This window comes from Coffea arabica, chromosome 2c (genome assembly GCF_036785885.1).
Source record: "Coffea arabica cultivar ET-39 chromosome 2c, Coffea Arabica ET-39 HiFi, whole genome shotgun sequence".
Classification (NCBI taxonomy): domain Eukaryota; kingdom Viridiplantae; phylum Streptophyta; class Magnoliopsida; order Gentianales; family Rubiaceae; genus Coffea; species Coffea arabica.
Window position 1 is genome coordinate 12,946,153 of NC_092312.1, and position 22,702 is coordinate 12,968,854.

Here is a 22,702-nt window from a genome sequence, read left to right on the forward strand (position 1 = left end):
AACCAAGTTGTTGGGATGACACAAAATACTAGGATAACAAGCAATAGTTACATTCCTTTTTAGAAAATGTCGATGGTCATCCAAATCTTCCCCATCGCAATCGTAACATTGGCTTAGGTGGAGCAAGCAGTGAATACATTACCCTATTTGGAAATGTAATTCGTTGTCCAAATCATTCTTGTCCCAATCATGGTATTAACTCAGGTAGAGCAATCAAGCATGATAGCTGCCGCATTGGGATATACATTGGTAGTGGAAATGAGAGCAATGGAGGTTTCATGTATAACACCACAGAGATCAATCATAGTATCTTTTGTACAGCATAGCTAGGGTAACTTTTATAGCAGAGAGTTCATAGCTCAAACATTGAGAGCTAATAATGCTTCGGTCCTATGCCATTTGCCCCACTAGTAGCTTCATCAAGTAGAGCCGGACTTCTTGATGATACAGTAGAATCAATTCATCTTCCTATGGTTAGTTTCTCTTCTTATGGTCTGGTCTTCACACAGTTCGACCTATTGGTTGTACGATTGCATATGATTAGTTTCTACACTTGTTTATTATGTTCTTACACTTTCCAAAAACATGAAAAAAATTAACTCATAGACATCCCTATCCATGAATGAAAAAAAAAAATTAGCAAACACTCTAAAATATTGTATATTTTAAGTGGCAGTACTTTGAATGTCAAACTAGATTTCAAGCATGTTTATTTTGGAGAAGAAAGATCAAGACTTTTATGTGTGTCCTATGTGCAATATTTGTGCATAGCTGTATTCCTAGTTTTCTTTCCCTTTTTAACTTCTATGATACATTTACATTTCATTCCAACCATATATCATATCCAAAAATATGAAATACATAAAATGATGTGTTGTTTTCTTTTTAACATTCACAAACAATATTACATTCACCAATTCACTTTTGAAAATTTTGTTTAAATTATAAATTAAGTTGAAGTACTAAGGCTATCATGTTTTCTTGAATTTTATTGCTTATCAAATTTATTCTATCATTGTCTATCATGTAACAAAATCATTTGCATTGATCTCCAATTCAAACCTTCCAGATGAAAATTTTGATACAAGTGCCTCACCTCTTCCACAAGACTGTGCTAATTGTGGACAGAAAAGGAGGGCATTTGATGGATCATCCGTGGATAATGAAGGTTATCAAGGCGACATTTTGCATGATAATTCATTACTAAATACATATCTTGACAGTCCATCTATGAGCCAAGGACCATCTATCTGGAGAGAAGATACTTCTAGAGTCGAGACCATTAGGCTTTTCAATCGTCCAAAGCACAACTACAGGAATGCCCATCCTAGGAGGAGTCCAGAAACTGTAAGAGGAAACTTATTAGCATTAGATGATCATTATTCTTTTTCTGCTACCCCTTTTACCTACTGGAATGCTAGAACTTCAATCAATTCTAAATGATAGGTCACGCATACTATACAGGCAGAAACAAGGGCCCTGATATCATCGCAATTGGTGAATTGGGATTGGAGCCTGAACTTCTCCAACCAAGTTGCTGGGATGACACAAAGTACAGGGACAACAAGCAATGGTTACATTACACTTTTTGGAAATGTCATTGGTTATACAAATCATCCCCATCACATTAACAACATTGGCTCAAATGGAGGAATGAGTGAATGCATTACTTTTTTTGGAAACGTAATTCACTGTCCAAATCGTCATTGTCCCGATCATGACAATAACTTAGTGGAGCAATCGAGCATGATAGCGGCCGGATAGGGATGGATATTGGCAGTGTGAACGAGAGGTATGGAGGTTTCATATATAACACCACAGTATCAATCATAGCCTTTTTATATAGCATAATTGAAGTCATTTGTATAGCAGAGAGTTCATAGCTCAAAGTAATGCTCTGGTTCCTATGCCATATGCTCCACTAGAAGCTTTCGCAAGTAGAGCCGGACATCCTAATGAAACTGTAGCAATTGAATCTGAGACAAATGGTTTAAATTGGGCTTAGCACACTCAGTACCTCAGTCATTTTACAATGCAACTTAAAAATATGATAGGAACAAAATAATGAGAGGCAGCAGCACTGATGACCTATTTTATCTCTGATTTAGTTGAATTGCATTGTGAAACAATACATTCTAAAGTATTACAAGTATAAACAAAATTTTGAATAGTTTTATATTCGAGTTCAACTTGTCTCTAAAATGCTTATAAATGAGTTGGAATTCAAACAAGACAAGTATGTCTATCTATGGGTTGGAACTTGAATTTGAGCATTTTAAATCGATGCTCAATCTCCATTCAAGTCATTTTTGAACTCCATGCTCTTCCATTTTCTTGCTAGGATACAATTCAACCAAATAAAAATGAAACACATTTTTCCCCCCAAAGGGAGACTCCAATAACAAAAAACACCTTTTTAACACCTTTCTTGGCTAGAATTCAAGCCAAAAAGAAAAAAAAAAGAGAACACAACACACCAATTGATCGAAATCTTCCTCTCCAATTAAAAAGCAATATCAATAAACTCTCAACACTAACCAACATATACAATCAAAGTCTTCTTCAATTTGTTGAGCTAACTTTATGGGGAATGAAGCATACAACCTAGATAAATAATCCAAACCCCACTAAGTATAGAATTGATCCTTGGCTGAAGTGACAAAAGATAGGAGATATGGAATATCTAGTACATCATTACCAAAGTTATTCTACCACTAAATCATATAAGATTGCTTTTATCTCAAGTAGCAATAGACGTGCAATAGTCCACCTTTACAAGGTTTCAAGTGCAAAGATAGAAATTTGCATAATATAGATATAGAGATTAAGATGTCAAAAGAAAAATACGTATTAAAAGTGGCAAGATATCCTAAATAGCTAAAGCTATTAATAGTTATTTTATTTCCTTTGCATTTTTCTTCCATTTATTATTCATTTTACAAAAAAAAAGTTACTAAGAATTGTTCATATACTTGATAGCAGTTAGTATTGGATTAGAATAAAAGTTTGATTGGGCAATCGATAAGAGTATTTATTTGTTACAATAGTATTTAAATATAGGGTGCAATAGAAGTGAGTATGTAAATTCATATGGTCAATTATGTGCAATTTTGGTGTACTAAAAAGTGCCCACAAGTCATCCGTTAATCTTTATATTTAAAGTCTATCTACTGAGTGCTTAATGGGTAGTCATTAAGATATATTTTAGGTGTTAAATTTTTTAAAAAATAAAATCAAGAGAATTGTTGATTACACTTCACTTTGTGTTAATTGCACTCCTATTATTTGTTTAATAATATAGTCTAATAAATGAAAATCATATGATAAATATGATAGTGAGAATGCAATAAATAAAAAGTAGAGTACAAATATATTTTCGTAAAGTTAATTATGCAGTGCATAAATATAATTATAAGGGAGGATAATCCACAAGGAGGGTTAGAGTTACTACAAAGAATGGAAGCAACAACCACTCTTACATTCAGTGATTGATCTTTTTGCAGGATCTAATCCTACTAATATTGATGCCATACAAAGAAAGAAGTAATTATGATATTTATCTCACTTTGGAATTCATTTCTTTTGCAACTTAGTTTATATAGAAAAAAACTTCAACTTTCTTTTCTTGTAACTTGTTTGACTTGAAGTTCTCAATAGTTCTTTAGATAATTTGTGGTAATTAATTCAATTGTTTAGCTCTTGGATCTTTGAAGAGTTTATTCAAGTTAGTTTTGCTTCTTATAGGTATATTATCATATGCCTCTTTTGTTTCTATCCGAAATATTGTACATTTTGAGTAGTAGTACTTTGAATGTCAAACTAGGGGCCTGTTTGGCACCCTAGTTTTTTAGCAAGTTTTTTAGCTACTAGTTTTTTAACAACTTTTGCTACAGGAACCCCAAAAAACTTTTCAAAGTTTTTTACTTAAACACTTCAAAAATCTATACACCAAAAATTTCTCAAAAACTTTTCTTCCTCCCTCACCCAACCCACCACACCAGACACCGCCTCCACCACCTCTCCCGGCGCCGATCACCTATTCCGGCGCCGCCGGTAACCTCAAAATTTTTTTTTGAATTTTTGAGTCCCTCACCTTAAAAATTTATTATATATATTATATATTTATATATATATTTAAACATATTATAAATATTTTATTTTATTTAAAATATATTTTTACATATTTATATAAATATTATATACCATATAAATTAATATTAATATAAATATGTAATTATACATTTATATAAATATTATATATTATATATTTAATATATATAATACATATTATATATATAACACATTTATGTATATATATTTATGTATATTTATATACAATTATATTATGTATTATGTATAACATAATACATTTATACATAATATTAACACACAATATTAATTATACATTTATACATAATACTAATATATTTATACATTTATATTAATTATATTAATACATTTATACATAAATATTATATATTTATATATTTATAATATATTCATTTATATATTTATATAATATTCATTTATAATAATATACAATTATTACATTTGTAAATATATTTATATTATGTATTATATATAATATAATACATTTATATATTTTTATATAACTATATAAATATATTTAATATAAATGTATTATAAATGCATAAATATATATAAATATTTAAACAATAAAAATATATATTATAAACATTATTAATTATATATTTATACATAATATTAATATATTTATATTAATTATATCAATACAGTTATACATAATCATCATATATATTTATAAATTATAATTTATACATTTATATAATATTCATTTATAATATATACATTTATATTAATTATACATTTATACATTTATAAATATATGTATATTATGTATTATATATAATATAATACATTTATATAAATATATAAATATAAGTATTATATATAATATAATACATTTATATTTATTTATAAATATTTATAAATGTATTATAAATGCATAAATGCATATAAATATTTAAACAATATTAATTATAAATTATAAACAATATTAATTATACATTTATACATAATATTAATACATTTATAGATTATAAATTATACATTTATATAATATTCATTTATAATTTATACATTTATATTAATTATACATTTATACATTTATAAATATATGTATATTACGTATTATATATAATATAATACATTTATATATTTTTATATAAATATATAAATATATTTATTTCTAAATAGTTATAAATGTATTATAAATGAATAAATGTTTAAAAATATAAATTATAAAAATTATAAATTATAAAATACTCAAAAATATGTTTTAAAAATACCTTTAAAAATAATCCAAAAAATGTCTACAGTAACATTTCTAAAACTTCTACAAAAAAGTTTTTCACCTTACAAAAACTTCTACAAAATTTTTTCAAAAACTTCTATAGTGCACTATAGTAAAGTTTTAGACAAACTCCCAAAAACCTCAGGTTCCAAACAGGCCCTAGATTTCAAGCATGTTTATTTTAGATAAACAAGATCATGACTTTTATGTCTATGCTATGTGCAATATTTGTGCAAAACTCTATTCCTAGTTTTCTTTTCCTTTGGACTTCTATTATACATCTACATTTCATTCCAACCATATATCATATCCACACATATGAAATACACTGAAATGATATATCATTCTTTTAACATTCAAATACAAGATTGCATTCACCAATTCACTAATGCAAAACTTATTCCAAGGAAAAAATGAAATTAATAAAAGATAGATATCAATAAAATTTATAGCTTCTACTGTTTTTCCTCATTTCGAAGGACTATTGCTCCATAAATTGTTAATATAGTATGTTTCTCATCTAGCCACTTCATTTAGCTATGAACTGTTCATTTATAACACTTTTTAGGGAAATAAATTGGGCTAAGACAAGTATTGAACTGCACTTTGCACCTTTTCTGCTTTCCCTTATCTCAAAATTTCTTTGACTCTTACATTTACTTTAAATTTTTGTTACAATTAACATTTTTGAATTTTACACGTAACTTCAATTGGAATTGTTGGTATTAGATGATATCTCCTAATACTTGGAGATATTATAGTTGTAATTATTGCTTTTTTCTTTGCATAGCATAATGTAGATTAAATTCTTATATTGTTGAAATTTTTGTGTAAATCATAAATTAAGTTGAATTGGAAAAGCTATCATATTTTCTTGAATTTTGTTGCTTATCAAATTCATTTTACCATTGTATATTATGTAACTAAATCATTTCATTTCGATCAGTTCTACCGAACTCCAATTCAGGCATTCAAATGGGATTTCGATAGAAGTCCACAATATTACACCAATTGTGGACCAAAAGGGAAGGCACTTAATTGATCATCTGTGGATAATGAAAGTTATCATGGTGACATTTTGTACGATAATTCATTACAAAGTGCATATCCTGACAGTCCATCTATGAGCCAAGGACCTTCTACCTGGAGAAAAGATAATTCTAGAGTGGGAACCATTAGGTTTTTAGGTCATCTAGAATACAGCTACAAGAATGTCCATCTTAGGAAGAGTCTAGAAAATATTAGAGGAAACTTATCAGCATCTGTTGATCGTTATTTTTTTCTGCTACCCCTTTCACCTATTGGAGTGCTATAACTTCTGTCAATTTTGGAAGAGAGATCACACATGCTACATAGGCAGAAACAAGGTGGAGTCTGAACTTCTCCAACCAAGTTGCTGGGATGACACAAAGGACTTGGACAACAAGCAATGGTTACATTACATCTTTTGGAAATATCATTGGTTGTACAAATCATCTCGGTCACAGTAGCAACATTGGCTCAAGTAGAGGAAGGGCCAAATGCATTACTCTTTCTGGAAACGTAATTCACTATCCAAATCGTCCTTGTCCCTATCATGGCAATGACTTAGGTACAGCAATCGAGCATGATAGCGGCCGCATAGGCTTTTAGGCCACCCAGAGGATAGTTATAGGAATGTTCGCCTTAGGAAGAAACTAGAAGCTCTAAGAGGAAACTTATCACCATCAGACAATCATCCTCTTTCTGCTACCCTTTTTTTCTAGTGGAGTGCTAGAACTTTAATTAATGTGAAAGAGAGGTCATGCATATTATACAGGCAGAAACAAGGGCCTTGATATCATCACAAGTGAACTGGGATTAGAGGTTGAACTCTAACCAAGTTGCTGGGATGACACAAAACACTGGGACAACAAGCAATAGTTACATTTCTTTTTTGAAAATGTCATTGGTCATCCATATCTTCCCCATCACAATCGCAACATTGGCTCAGGTGGAGCAAGCAGCGAATACATTACCCAGTTTGGACATGTAATTTATTGTCCAAATCATTCTTGTCCTAATTATGTTATTGACTTGGGTAGAGCAATCAAACATGATAGCTTTAGTATTGAGATGGACATTGGTAGTGGAAATGAGAGCAATGGGGGTTTCATGTATAACACCACAGAGATCAATCATAACATCCTTTGTACAGCATAACTAAGGTAAATTTTATAGCAGAGAATCCATAGCTCAAACATTGAAAGTTAATAATGCTTCAGTTCCCATGCCATTTGCTCCACTAGCAGCTTCATCAAGTAGAGCCGGACTTCTTGATGATATAGTAGAATCAATTCATCTTCCTATGGTTAATTTCTCTTCTTATGGTCTGGTCTTCGCACACTTTGACCTATTAGTTATATGATTGCATATGATTAGTTTCTACACTTGTTTATTATCTTCTTACACTCTCCAAATAGATGAAAAAAAATAGAAATCCCTATCCATGAATGAAAAAAAATTAATAACACATATATAACAAAACATTCTAAGATAGTATATATTCTAAGTGGTAGTACTTTGAATCCCAAACTAGATTTCAAGCATGTTTATTTTAGAGAAGAAAGATCAAGACTTTTATGTGTATCCTACGTGCAATATTTGTGCATAGCTCTATTGCTAGTTTTCTTTTCCTTTTTAACTTCTATGATACATTTTCATTTCATTCTAACCATATATCATATCCAGAAATATGAAATACACTGAAATGATATATTGTCTTCTTTTTAACATTCACAAACACTATTACATTCACCAATTCACTTTTGCAAAAATCATTCCAAGCAAAAAATGAAACTAATAAAAAATAAATATCAGTAAAAGTTTTCAGCTTCTAAATTGCAAGGAAGCAAAGCATACTACCAAAATTTACTTAAAGAACATTCGAATATATTGCATTTACCGTGATGCGAAGTGGGATTTGACAATATCAAATGATCTTTTGGATCTTCTACAGATATTAGTAGAATAACGATGGATAGGCAAATCACCAATAGCAACTCTTAGACTAGCAACATTTCTAGCTCGCTTGGCAATTTGTCTAGCTCTACAATGGTTCAACTAGATACAAAAGACGCAACTGTTCCGAGTGCCATGGAATCTCATCAACTATCTTCTGATGCTCCTGCCAGTTTTAGGCACATATTGGATAATAATCATGATACTGACTTTGATTTGAATGTTCCATATATATGGTAAGGCTATCCCATTTTCCTAAATTTTGTTACTTATCAAATTTATTTTATCATTGTATCTCATATAACTAAATCATTTCATTTTGATCAGTTCCATTGATCTCCAATTCAGACATGTCATATGAGAATTTTGATACAAGTCTCTTACCTTTTCCACAAGATTGTGCTAATTGTGGACAAAAAAGGAAGGCACGTGATGGATTATCCATGGATAATGAAGGCTATCATGGTGACGTTTTGCATGATAATTCATTACCAAATACATATTATGACAGTCCAACTATGAGCCAAGGACTGTCTAATCGGAAAGGAGATACTTCTGGAGTTGGGACCATTAGATTTTTAGGTATTCCAAAATACAACTACGGGAATGTCCATCCAGGAGAAGTCCACAAATTGTAAAGGGAAACTTATCAGCATCAGATGATTATCAATTTTTTTCTACTACCACTTTCATCTTCTGGAGTGCTAGAACTTCAGTCAATTCTGAAGAAGAGGTCACACATACTATACAAGCAGAAACAAGGACCCTGATATCATTGCAATTGGTGAATTGGGATTGGAGTCTAAACTTTTCCAACCAAGTTGTTGGGATGACACAAAGTACTGGGACAACAAACAATGGTTGCATTACACTTTTTGGAAATATCATTGGTTATACAAATCTTCCCCGTCACAGTAGCAACATTGGGTCAAGTGGAGCAAGCAGTGAATGCATTACTGTTTTTGGAAATGTAATTCATTTTCCAAATCGTCCTTGTCCCGATCATGGCAATGACTTGAGTGGAGCAATTGAGCATATTAGCAGCTGCATAGGGATGGATATTGATAGTGTAAATGAAATCCATGAAGGTTTCATATATAATACCACAGATATTAATCATAGCCTCTTTATATAGCATAGCTAGGGTTATTTTTGTAGCAGAAAGTTCATAACTCAAACATTGAGAGCTAGTAATACTCCGATTCTCATGCCATTTACCCCACTAGCGGCTTCCTCAAGTAGAGTCGAACATCTTGATGATACTGTAGAATCAATTCACCTTCCTATGGTTAGTTTCTCTTTTTTTGGTCTGGTCTTTATACACTTTTACCAATTGGTTATATGATTGCATATGATAAGTTTTTGCACTTGTTTATCATGTTTTTACACTCTCCGTAAAACATGAAAAAATTAATTTGGAGAAATCCCTATCCGTTAATTATGAAATAACACATATACAGCAAATGTTTCAACGAGGTTAATACTGCCATTACTATCATTTAGTTCAAATTTTTACTTTTTTTAGCTATTTCATATGAAGATTAAAGTGTTATAGTGAATGAAGTCAAACTAGATTTCAATCATATTTATTTTGGAGAAGCAAGATCATGACTTTTGTATTTGTGCTATGTGCAGTATTTGTGCATAGCTCTATTCCTAGTTTTCTTTTTCTTTTTGACTTTTATTGTATATTTATATTTCATTTCAACCATATATCATATCCATAAATATCAAATACACCAAAATGATATATCATTTTCTTTTTAATATTCACAAACAAGATTACATTGACCGATTCACTTTTGTAAAAATCATTTTAAGGAAAAATGAAACTAATAAAAGATAGATATCAGCATGAGTTTTTAGCTTATGCTATTTTTCCTCAGTTTAAAGGCCCGCTGCTTCTTAAATTGTTCATATAGTATTTTTCTCACCAATTTCACATCATTTAGTTATGAATTACTATATATGACAAACTTTTTTTTATAACCCCTTTTAGGGAAAAAAATTAGACTAAGACAAGTATTGAACTGCTATTTGCACATTTTCTTTTTTCCCCTTATCTCAAAGCTTCTTTGCTTCTTACATTTAACTTAAATTTTTGTTATAATTAACATTTATGAATTTTGCATGTAACTTCAATTGAAATTGTTAGTATTGGATGATATCTCCCAATACTTAGAGATATTATAATTGTAATAATCGCTTTTTCTTTTGCATGGAGTAGTGTGAATTAAATTCTAATATTGTTGAAATTTTTGTTTGAAGCATTTACATGTATGTTGCTGGGAGACAAACCTTTGATGACATCTTCAAAAAATGGGAAAAATAAGAATTCATTTATGGAAGAAAAAGGATTTATGGTATAAATTGCTCTCACTGAAATTTTTTTTGCTTAATTAGGCCTAAATGTATTAAAAAAATTTTATACCTCTTCAACTTGGACAAATTAATTGCTATATAAATATATTTATTACTTGAAAGTGATATTAGTCAATTTTGTTTAAGGTAATATATAACTTTTGAATTGTTTTTATTTTTAGACACAAGGTAGGACTTAGGACATGCGACTTTACATGCTCAAAACCAAGAGGTTAGATTTTTGCTCAACTCACGTCCATTACTTTTTTGTGAATTTCTATGTTTTTTGACTATCCTATTCCCTTATTTACTTGAAGTTATATAAAGATGTTTTAGGAGTAAAATTTAAAAAACAATTCTAACTTTTCTTTTCTAGCCAATATATTAAATAAATTCATATGCTAAATATGATGATGTGGGACTCAATAAAATGCTAATATTTTTTTAATGATAATGGGTAGCACACCCTAAATCGCTTGAATTTGGAAAGAATGTCTAATGAGGTAAGATTTTGTAGATGGATTGCATAAGAGTTTAGATGTAATACATTGTTATTCCCTATCAGTTAGCCATCAGTAATTACTTTTGAAATATGGCATGGGATTTAACACCCGACTAAGCGATGAGGCCTAAACCTTCGCAAATACCGCTCAAGGGGAAGAAATGATGATAAAGAACAAGAAATGTGCTGCCTTTGTTTGCTAAGCAATTATGAGTTCTCCGGAGATAATAATACTACAATGCAATTATATGGTACCAAATAATTCCATCTTTTATGTTGATGATCCCTTTTTCTATCCTAAGATGAATTGTAAGTCGACCAGGGCATTGTAAACTTGGATTGCGACCATGAATATCACTTCGAGTGCATCAAGCAGTGGATGACTGAAAAAAGATTATTGTGCATCTGCAAGAAATATGCTATCAGATTAGATAGAGGCTAAAACCCACTTTCTAGCTATGTTGGCTTGAATTCAATTACAGTCTATCTTTTTTTTGACCTGTTAGATTTTAGTTTTCTGAAGTTTGTGATTTCTATGATAAAACACATTTATGGCCATCAAGATTCTTGTTTGGGTTAGCTTGTTTTGGTATCATGCATGTGTGGAACTATTTTAGTTTCCCATGCTTTGGATTCATATTGATAGTACTGTGAACTTCAGTGGAGATATATTTAGACAGTTTTCATTTTGATTGTTTTTTCTTGCTGAATATTTAAGTTATAGTTTTCATTTGATATACAAGTTAAATTCGTTCCTCCCATTTTTCTTATCTTGTACTTTTCAATTAGGGCATTCTTTCTTTCTCCACTTTTGATGGTTTACCATTTGTTATTGTCCCTCTCATGTCGCCACTTTTGACATCGTATTCTAGAGGAATTATGCATAACAATGAACCATAGTTATCATATTGTTTATATTCTCTTATTTGATTTAGACATATGATTTTTAAGTATTCTTCATAATTTGAAGATAACCAAGTATAATTTAATTAATATTTTTTTAAAGATTCTTATAAATACAGCACACATACACACACATCTAAATATTCCATTTGAGTTTTTCAGTAGTTAACTATTTTTATTGTTTTTATTTTGAAATTCTAGAGTAGGCCACCGTTTGCTAAAGCAATATGTTGAAACTTCACAATTCTATTCCAAATAGGTAAATTTGGGTTAAAAATTTCTTTGTAACAAGAAATTCTACATCCGCTCCAAACTCTCTCTCTCTCTCTCTCTCCATACAAGCACACACAAATATTCTCATTCCTTTTCTATTTCTCGCAAAATTTAATTCAAGATTACAAAATTAAAAGAAACCAATATTAAATGTGAGAACAAAAGAGGTATAGATTTAGGAGTTTGATGTGTTGTTACAATCAGGCAGGCGTGATAGTCTTAGAATGAGAGGTGATACAAGTGAGGTTGTAATAAATAAGAGCTAGAAACCGCGAGGTAAAGAGCTTTAATGCTATGTGGCAGTATTGGTGAAGTTTGAAATAAGGACAAGATAAGAAAGATTTTTTTAGAAAAAAGAATTTGTAATAGGTACGGAACATCGAAGCATTGACTGCAAGTATATAGGTCAACTAGTAGTTTAGGGCATATATCGGGTCGATCCCACGAGAAAGATTGGACAATTACCAGCACTACTAAAGTTTTTCTATTATTTAGACGATCAATGAATTAAAAGAGACAAAACTATGCTAAACTTATGCAAGATAACAACAAATGAAAATGGTATTCCTAACTACTCATGCAAGTGCTACCTTTGGATTATTGAGTGCTACTATCTTGGCTAGTTATGGTGTAATTTCCTTATGCATATGAATCCACTTTTGCAGTTAATCAATTATACCCATAACTAATCCATATACCTATTCTTATGGTTATGAAATTAGCTACAAGTTCATTTCTTCAATGAAATTACATGAAATGAATCACTAAAACTACATAAGTGCACATCTACTATAGTGAATAGTATCTAGGTTTAGCATTTCTTTAACCAGTGTTAAATCTCAATTTTCATTGAAGATATAACACCTTAGATAATCACAATCAATGGTACCAAATTAATCATGATTTAAAGAGTTAAAGTGCTAAATAATTTGCTCAAATAATAGCTTCAAATAGCTAAATAATAAACACTAACAATCATAGGACGTTCAATCAAACCCAAGGCATAAACTTTAAAGACACATAATTAACATAAAATCCAATACTTGCATATTAACCATACTTAAGAATCCAATACAAAAAATAAAGAGTTAGAGAAGAGATAACCCTTGTCACATGAGTTTCAACTCCTCCTTCTTTATCTCCATCTTCATCATAATCTAGCTAATATACAAGAGTGGATGAACTATACTACTCTATACTAATCTAATCTAACACTCAAAAGATGTAAGAACTACAGTTCTACACTTAGTCAAAATAAAATGGTGTCCTACATGTAGTACATTTTTTCCTCATTCTTGCTAGGTTTATGATAAGAAATATATAAGACTAAGAACAATTTACAATCATGCACACCTATTTTAGTCTTTGAATCTTAGTTATCATAAAATACATTAATTTTTGATAACTCTTAGTAGCACAAGGAAAGTTTAGTTCTTTTTTTTTTCTTTTCAAGTAAAATATAGTTGTGTAGCTCTTACTAATGATGGTAGAAATAAAAGAACTTAAAATTTTAAAATTCAAATAAAAGTATCTATTGATAATTGAAAAATAACAAGAAAGTAAACTTGCAAGTTCAAAAGAGAGGCAAGACAAGCACACAAACAACAAATAATTTTTTTTAAAAAAAGTGATGGACCTTGTTCATAGAGAGAGAGTTTCCGAGAAAATTAATAAAGAAAATTGTCATTGCATACTCTCATCCAGTTCATGCTAAGAGAATGGAGACGACATCTGTTACCTTATATTTGGTGTTTAAGCAAAAGCCAAATCCTACTCACATTATGTCATACATGGAAAGTAGTTATTGCATGAATTTGACAATTGGATTCTCATTAAATTTTCTCATCAGCCTTGTAGAAATCCACTTCTCTTCTATCCATTAATTTTCATCACAAACAATTTCAATTTTTTTTAACTTTTTTTTTTTCAATTCAAGGCTCCTAGTGGTCTTTCACAATCTCTTGAGTTAAGGTAAATTCTTAAGATCTTGAGTTTTTAAGATTTTGCTCTACTTCTTTATCCTGTTTGGTATGGTATCCTATACTTCTTATGCTTCTTTGACTTCCATTCTTATAGATGAATTTCTTGGTATCAATCTACCTATCGTCCATGGTTATCACATAATTGAAATCGCTTGCTCGTTTTTATTATTGTGCTCATCTCTGCAGCTCTATTTTTCTATTTTGTCTCTTTTACTTTCATTAATATATCTTTTTAACCCAATCTCATTTGACAAAAGAATCAAAGAATTGATCTTCTTTTTCTCTTTGTTAGATGAATAAACTCAATTTTTTAACTATCCATCTTTTCGAAAGCCTCCTAAAGGAATGTAGACAAAGTATCTAACTTTAGTATTATCATTATATATTTTGCTTAATTTTTTAATCTACAATAAAGACTTTATTGGCATCTTAAGTTTCAGCTCTATTTCATCTTTTGTTGTTCCTATTAAGGTCAGTTGGAATCATTGATATTGATACATAGCCATTCATATTTCAACATAGATTAATCTTTTTCAATTAATCTAGCTAGACTTTCACCTTTTATATTTAAGTCTGGTGGATCAAATTTTCATAGTCTTATACACTTGCCTCTAAATTTTTTCTCGATCGGTAACATGAGTGTCATTAGACAAGCTTATTGATAGCATTTGTCGATACTATGGCATAACTTGATTGAAGTATGATTTTGTTAACAAGATCTGAATAAATTTCATACTCATCCTGCAATTTTTCAACTTTAATTAATTTACACAATTTTTTACCTTGTATAGGTGCGATAAATTTGACATATACGGTCCTATCTTTTTTCCTTTTTTTTTTTGCTTTTTTTTGTTTTCATGTGTTGAAGCGTCTTCACTTCCTAGTTCTTCCAAGTCAAACTAATATGACCTCTATTGATCAGCACACATTATATATAAAATTTAAATTATCACAATTTGATTACCAAGAATTGGTTAAAAAATCGTTAGTGAATCTTTTTTTTCTCTCATCAATAAGTCATTTTCTTCTCATTAAAAAAAAAACCCATTAAACTTTTTTTTCCACCAAAAGAGGTTATATATTTTCATTGGTTTTTCTGTCCTTTTCTATTTTAGGTGAGGAAATTTTGTTGTTTTTAAAGGTGATTATCTATGTTTCTAAACACTTTTAAATTCTTTCATTTCTAGTTAGATTTTTTCCTTTTTTTTATTCATCCCATTAATTAAACTTTCCACCCTTATTATAGTGCCTCCAAGTTTCATATCAACGATCTCTATATAAATATGTCAATGGAGACCATGCCTTACCTTTTTAACCTAATTTTCTCATTTGTATTAAAAAAATTTCCCATGCTTGTACAACAATTTTTCACTTGAGTCCAATTAGATGGTTTTCCTTTCAGGTGATATATTGGCTTAAAATGTGGTCATCTCAATTATTTTTTATTTCTTTATTTTCATGTGGAATGAATTTATTTGTTTAGTGTTGAAGCATCTTCCATCCACGGTTCTTAAGGTCAAGAAGTAAATGTTAGGGGTAGAGATGGGTTGAATGGTTTAAGAAGAAGAGGTTTAAGTGAGAAATCCTGAATTCTATACCTCTCATTTACATTATTAATTTTTTTTAAAAGTAATTGGTTAGAGGACATTATTTGACATATACATAAAGTACTCATCTATAATAATACCAAGATTTGTTGTATATCACTAATTAAATCTTGTCTTTTACTTATTATCATAAAATTTCCTTCTTATTTCACCCACAAAGAACAAGTTAAAGATATTTTATATTACTTAAAGTGATACCCTATTTCTGTTCGTTTTTCTAGCTTTTTTCTTCCCCTTTTGGTGACAAAATTTTCTTCAAAAAGTTGCAAGGAGGCAAAACACACTACCAAAATTTACTTAAAGAACATTTGAATATATTGCATTTACCGTGTTGCGAAGTGGGATTTGACAACATCAAATGATCTTCTGGATCTTCTACAGATATTAGTAGAATAACGATGGAAGGGCAAAACACCAACAGCAACTCTTCAACTAGCAACATTTCTAGCTCGCTTGGCAATTTGTCTACCTCTACACTGGTTCAACTAGATACAAGAGACGCAACTGTTCCGAGTGCCATGGAATCTCATCAACTATCTTCTGATGCTCCTGCCAGTAATAGGCACATTTTGGATAATAATCAAGATACCGGCTTTGATTTGAACGTTCCATATGGTAAGGCTATCCCTTTTTCCTGAATTTTGCTGCTTATCAAATTATTTTATCATTGTATATCATGTAACCAAATCATTTCATTTTGATTAGTTCCATTGATCTCCAATTCAGACATTTCGGATGAGAATTTTGATACAAGTCCCTCCACTATTCCACAAGACTCTGCTAATTGTGGACAAAAGATGAAGGCACATGATAGATCATTCGTGGATAATGAAGGTTGTCATGGCAACATTTTGCATGATAATTCATTACCAAATACATATCGTGATAGTCCATTTATGAGCCAAGGACCGTCTACCTGGAGAGGAGATACTTTTGGAGTCGAGAGTCATCCAGAATATAACTACAGGAATGTCCATCCTAGAAGGAGTCCAGAAACTGTAAGAGGAAACTTATTAGCTATCCCTTTCACCTACTGGAGTGCTAGAACGTCAGTCAATTCTGAAGGGGAGATCACACATACTATACAAGCAGAAACAAGGTGGAGTCTGAACTTCTCCAATCAAGTTGCTGGGATGACACAAAGCACTGGGACAACAAGCAATGGTTACATTACACATTTTGGAAATGTCATTGGTTATACAAATCATCCCCGTCACAGTAGCAACATTGGCTCAAGTGGAGGAAGGAGCGAATGCATTACACTTTTTGGAAACATAATTCACTGTCCAAAGTGTCCTTGTCCCGATCATAGCAATGACTTAGGTGGAGCAATCGAGCATGATAGTGGCTGGATAGGGATGGATATTGGCAGTGTGAACGAGAGGTATGGAGGTTTCATATATAACACCACAGTATCAATCATAGCCTTTTTATATAGCATAATTGAAGTCATTTGTATAGCAGAGAGTTCATAGCTCAAAGTAATGCTTGGATTCCCATGCCATATGCCGCACTAGAAGCTTCCTCAAGTAGAGTTGGACATCCTGATGATATGGTTAGTTTCTCTATTTATGGTTTGGTCTTCTCCCACTTTGATCTATTGGTTATATAATTGCCTATGATAAGTTTCTACACTTATTTATCATGTTCTTACACTCTTCATAAACCATGAAAAAATTAACTTACAGAAATCCCTATCCATGAATGATGAAAAAATTAATAGAACATATATAGTAAATGTTTCACCGAGTTAGTAGTTAGTAGTGCCATTACTATCACTTAGTTCAAATTTCACTTTTTTTAGTTATTTCATATGAAAATCAAAGTGCAGTAGTGAATGATGTTGACATGTTATTTCAGTGAATAACACAGAAATCCTTTCGCCGAGATTAGTACTGCTCATATACTATCACTTAGTTCAATTTTTCACTTTTTAAGCTACTACATATGAAGAAGATCAAAGTGCAGTAAGGCATGATGTTCAAGTCACAGTTAAGTTGACATGTTATTTTAGTGATGGAAAAACTACATTTATAACTGTTCCATAGTTGTTTTGGATATGTTAACTAGTACGTAGATTATTTTAAGTAGCAATGCACTAAAACAATTAACACCACTGTGAATCTATATAAAAATCATGAACTTTGAGTTCCAATTAGTTGTGGCATCTAAAAAGAAAAATTGGAAATATGTATTTGCTTCCAATCAATATGAAGCCATTTCGTTTCAGGTATTATATAACCTTTGTTTTGTATTTTTCTTTCTTTTTTTTTTTTTGAATTTTTGACACAAGGCCGACGATATACAAGTGCATCCTACTGGACATGCAGAAAATCAAGACGAGGTTAGTTTTTTCCTGAAAACATGTGAATTTCCAGTTCTCTTATTGACTTGAAGTTCCAACTGGCCAATTCTCTTATTGACTTTCTCGGTTCAAATTTTTAAGGTCAAGCTCAAATCCGAATTGTTTGTTAAGGGCATAGTTTATTTACAGCCCTACTTGAAGTAGTGTAAAGATGTCTTAGCAGGCGTAAAGCCTGCTTTCGTTTTCTGGCCAAAATTTTTATCAAAATCAGTTTTGGAAAATGATAGTGTGGCACTAAACAGAATGCTAATATTGATTATGGTAACATGTTGCAGGCCACAGACATCGATCAAGGTGATGATGACGAGCATTACCTGGACTTGATTTTGGGTTGGTTGTCCGATGAGGTAAGATTTTGACATTTTGTAGATGGACTGAACAAAAGTTTAAAAGCAACACATTGTTATTCCCTATTTGTTCTCCTGAACATTTACTCGTTATATACGGATTGGGATATAGGAAATCGAAGATCTACTAAACGAGGTGCGAGTTGACACCCCGTTAAGTCAGGAAGAGATCTTGCAAAGCCTGAACCCTCGCAAATACCAGTCAAGTGGAAGAGATGATGAAGGAGAACAAGAGAATTGCTGTATTTGTTTGGTAAGTAATTTTCAGTTCACTAGAGATAATAATACTGCCATATTTTTGGGTATCAAACTTAAACGGTCAATTACCATTTAGATGGCACACGTGGAAGCCTTTTTAAGTATCCAAGAATTTTCTTTAACTTTACGTGCTCTTACATCAAATCCTAGAGGCATTCCTAAACACCTTCTTTAGTTTATTAGATTTGGTAATCTCTTTCTTGTTATCTAGGATGAATTGGGAGCTGGTCAGGACCTTGTGAAGCTGGACTGTGGCCACGGCTACCACTTCGACTGCATCAAGCGGTGGCTGGCTGAAAAGAATTGCTGTGCCCTCTGCAAGAGATATGCTGTCCGATTGGACAGAGACTAAACCAGCCTCAAGTGCTGACTGGAAGCTGAGATCGCTTTCTGTGTTGGTTTTTAATTCAGTAATGTACTAGTTGGTTCTGTTTCAACCTGTTTTAATTCTAATTTTATGGAGCTTGCGGCTTCAATGACTGAACGCTTATTGTCCTTGAGAAACCTTTCGGGTTGGATTGTTGTGGCATCATGCATGGAACTGAGCTAGTTTTTCATGCTTTGGACTGATATTGATAGTATCGTGAACACATGTATGGATCTGTTTGGACAGCTTTGGTTGTTTTCTTTTCTTGCTGAATACATGAGTTGTAGTTTCTGCTTTGTTATCATGGTCTCTTTGTAGTTACTAGTCTGCGTCAAGAAATTTGTTCCTCCTGTCAAAATTCATGTCAATTTTCAAATGATACACAAGTTAAATTCATTCCTCTCACCTTATTTCACCCTTTAGCTTGCTCATAAATCCCTCTAATGAGTAAGCTTTTCCGGATGGCTCATAAAGGGCAAAATTTTGGTCTCTTTTTGCCTTGCATCATTTCATTTCATTTCCTTGTTAGCGAGCCTTGTCAATTATGTAAACTTGGCCGATGTTTCTTTTCGCTGGAAGTATAGCCAATGCTACTATCTGAAAATATTCTGCATTTTGCAAGCACTACTAATTAATTAATGGCTGATTTTCATATGACAAAGTCACATTTTTTAGATCTTGAACGTATCTTGGAGAATAGAGCATGGAATCTAAATACCTAGCCACCTTTAATTGCAAGTTCATAGTTATTTTCTGCAAGTGCAAAAGCTCCTTGGATTCTCAATTTTGATTGTGTAAGGCGTAGGTAATGAAATTACAAGATGAGCATTAGAAGCAAAAGAGGGATTAGTGCACGAAGAAAAGGAAAAGTCATTTTTGTGGGAAATATTTATTGCATTCAATTAAAAGTGTAAGGGACTATGTGCATTTTAATCATTTATCACCTCAGTCGAAGAGTATTTATATGACCGTAAAAAAATAATTATACTTCATTTATTGACATTTTCTCATCTTTTATATAATTCATCAGATTGTCAATTTCAGTAATCTGTAGGAAAAAGACACCTCAACTTTCAACAAGGTCCCGTAGCTCAGTTGGTTAGAGCGTTGGTCTTATGAGCCGAAGGTCGCGTTCGAGCCCCGCCGGGACCACTTTTTCTGAAACTCTTCTTTTTCTTTGGAACAAAGATTACTAGCATTTCCTTTTAATCTCCAGTAATTTATTTTGATTTGTCTTCTGATTTAATTTTCTCTTGTTATACCTTTATCTATACAATCTTCACATTATTGATAAACTTTACAATTAATTCATAGATTTTTTTTTCCTTTTTCTTATAGTGAACATAATAAGATCATGCATCTAAAACCACATTATAAGCACAAAGAAAGATACATAAACTACCTAAATCCATGTCATAACATTCCTAATTCAACTGTCGTCTACCAACTTGTGCAGCTTATGTTCAAATTCATCTCTGCACCATAAAAATATAAAACTTAAATATTCAACACTTAAGAGAAAAATGACAATAATAAGAACTTTGTTCTCAAAGAATCATCACATAACCACAAAACCCCATCCCCGATTTAGTAGAAAAAAGAAACTAAAGAATAAGGAACTTAAAATGAAAAATTATTCTAAAGGAAAAAAAATTTCAAATTGTATAGCTTACCAATTAATCAATTCAAGCTAGATGCCGACACCTATATTGTGTTGGTACGTTCATGCTGCCAACTCCTACTAAGATCTTACTAAGCTAATTAAAGTGCAAACCAACCAATAATTCAAACTAAATAACAAGTCAAATACTGCAAAGTGCAATAATATGCTTTGTAACCTACTTTCCCCATCGCAAGCTGCATCATACCATCATTGTTAGCACACACCGATTATTTTCAAATATCATGTGGTGATGTAGACTTCTTTTAAGCATTTTTCATGAAAGATCCGAACCACCTCATGCTCTTCAAATATTTTCATTGTGGTTGATTTTTTTTTTTATAAGCTCTTTTTTAAGGTTAAACTAAAATTGCTATTATAAAATTCTATCGTGATTTTGACCTAATACATCGGTAAACCTTGCAAATTTCCAATACTACATGTTTTTGGTATTTTGGAGCCAATAATTGATCCGTAATCTAGAAAAGGCGAAAAACTTGGTAGATCTGGTCCTGTAAACCTAGTAGTTCAAAATTTGCCACTTTTGATTTATTTATTGTTTTGCAAATCATGCTAGCCAAACGAACGGTAACTCGCACATAGGGAAAATCCTCGATCACTCAAATCTGAACGAGCAAAGTTCGAGCCCAGATCAATTTAGAAATTTTCTAACGGGTGCCTATTATTATACCTAAATCGCATACCTAACCTATTATATGAATTCACGCACTAATAATTATTACCTTATCTTGCATTTATATGCTTTTCCTAATTAAATTGCTTTTTCAGTATACGAACACCTAAAATCTACCTTAACGAGTGCTCAGCATATATATTATAGTTACCCGTTAGACAGTCCCATTAGTCTATTGCCTGTCACAACATTTCAGCTATCATTAGTCAGCAATTATTTTAGATAAGCTTAAAGCCTTGGCACTATAATTATTGTTTTGCAGACAGCAATCAGGGAAGAGCCACATTAGTTTTCCTTGTTTGGTCCAATCTGAAACTTTGTTATCCACCAAATTATAAATGCTCAACCACCCTGAAAGTTTGAAACCATCAGCCTAAAAGCCTTAACCACCTGAATTATTGAAGATTCCATACAGATATACCATCATATTTCTACTCTCTCGCAAGGTAGTGTCAAGGAAAAACGTTCGAACATTCCTGAATTGGATCTGACCTTAATTATTTGTCTGCCTTTCCATAAACCACTGTGGCTCTTATATCCACAGTTGCATCATTAGAAACTTTCTAAAACAACTCAAGGAAGGACATTAATTTTGCAAATTTATCTTTTCGATTCTTATATTGGATTTTTCCAATATAATTAAACCTTTCATTACTGTTGGCTTGCAATCATGGAATAATCTCTTTTATGGTAACCCAAAAGTTGATTTTGTAATGTGGTTTAATTTAACGCCTTCCAATGTAAAATAGTGTCGGCACTATTATAATCTAATAGTAATAACACAATTTGAAGAACTAATTATTTTTCAGATGTAGGGTCTAAGAAAAGGTCTATCCATCGCAATCAAATTAAAATGGTTGGTGCTTGTGTCACTGTAGTCAAACTTTAATTAGCAAAATACAGGCCTGGATTTGTATTGGAATGGTGGTTAAGCCCTTTTGATTGAGGAAAGAGAAGATAATTTAGTACCAAGTTGAGAGAGAGAAAATTCTTTTGGGAAAAAGGTTAGATAGAAATTATATTTTCTGAATAATAAGAAATTTTGCCATGTCCAAAAACCCTTCAGAAG

The 22,702-nt window shown here is 31.4% G+C and overlaps 1 non-coding gene across 1 annotated transcript; it reads left to right on the forward strand.

The window, feature by feature from the left end:
* Positions 1 to 20,359: 20,359 nt before the first annotated feature.
* On the forward strand, positions 20,360 to 20,431 carry TRNAI-UAU (transfer RNA isoleucine (anticodon UAU)). Its single transcript has one exon. It is a non-coding gene; the product is annotated as a tRNA-Ile (tRNA).
* The last annotated feature ends 2,271 nt before the right edge of the window (positions 20,432 to 22,702 follow it).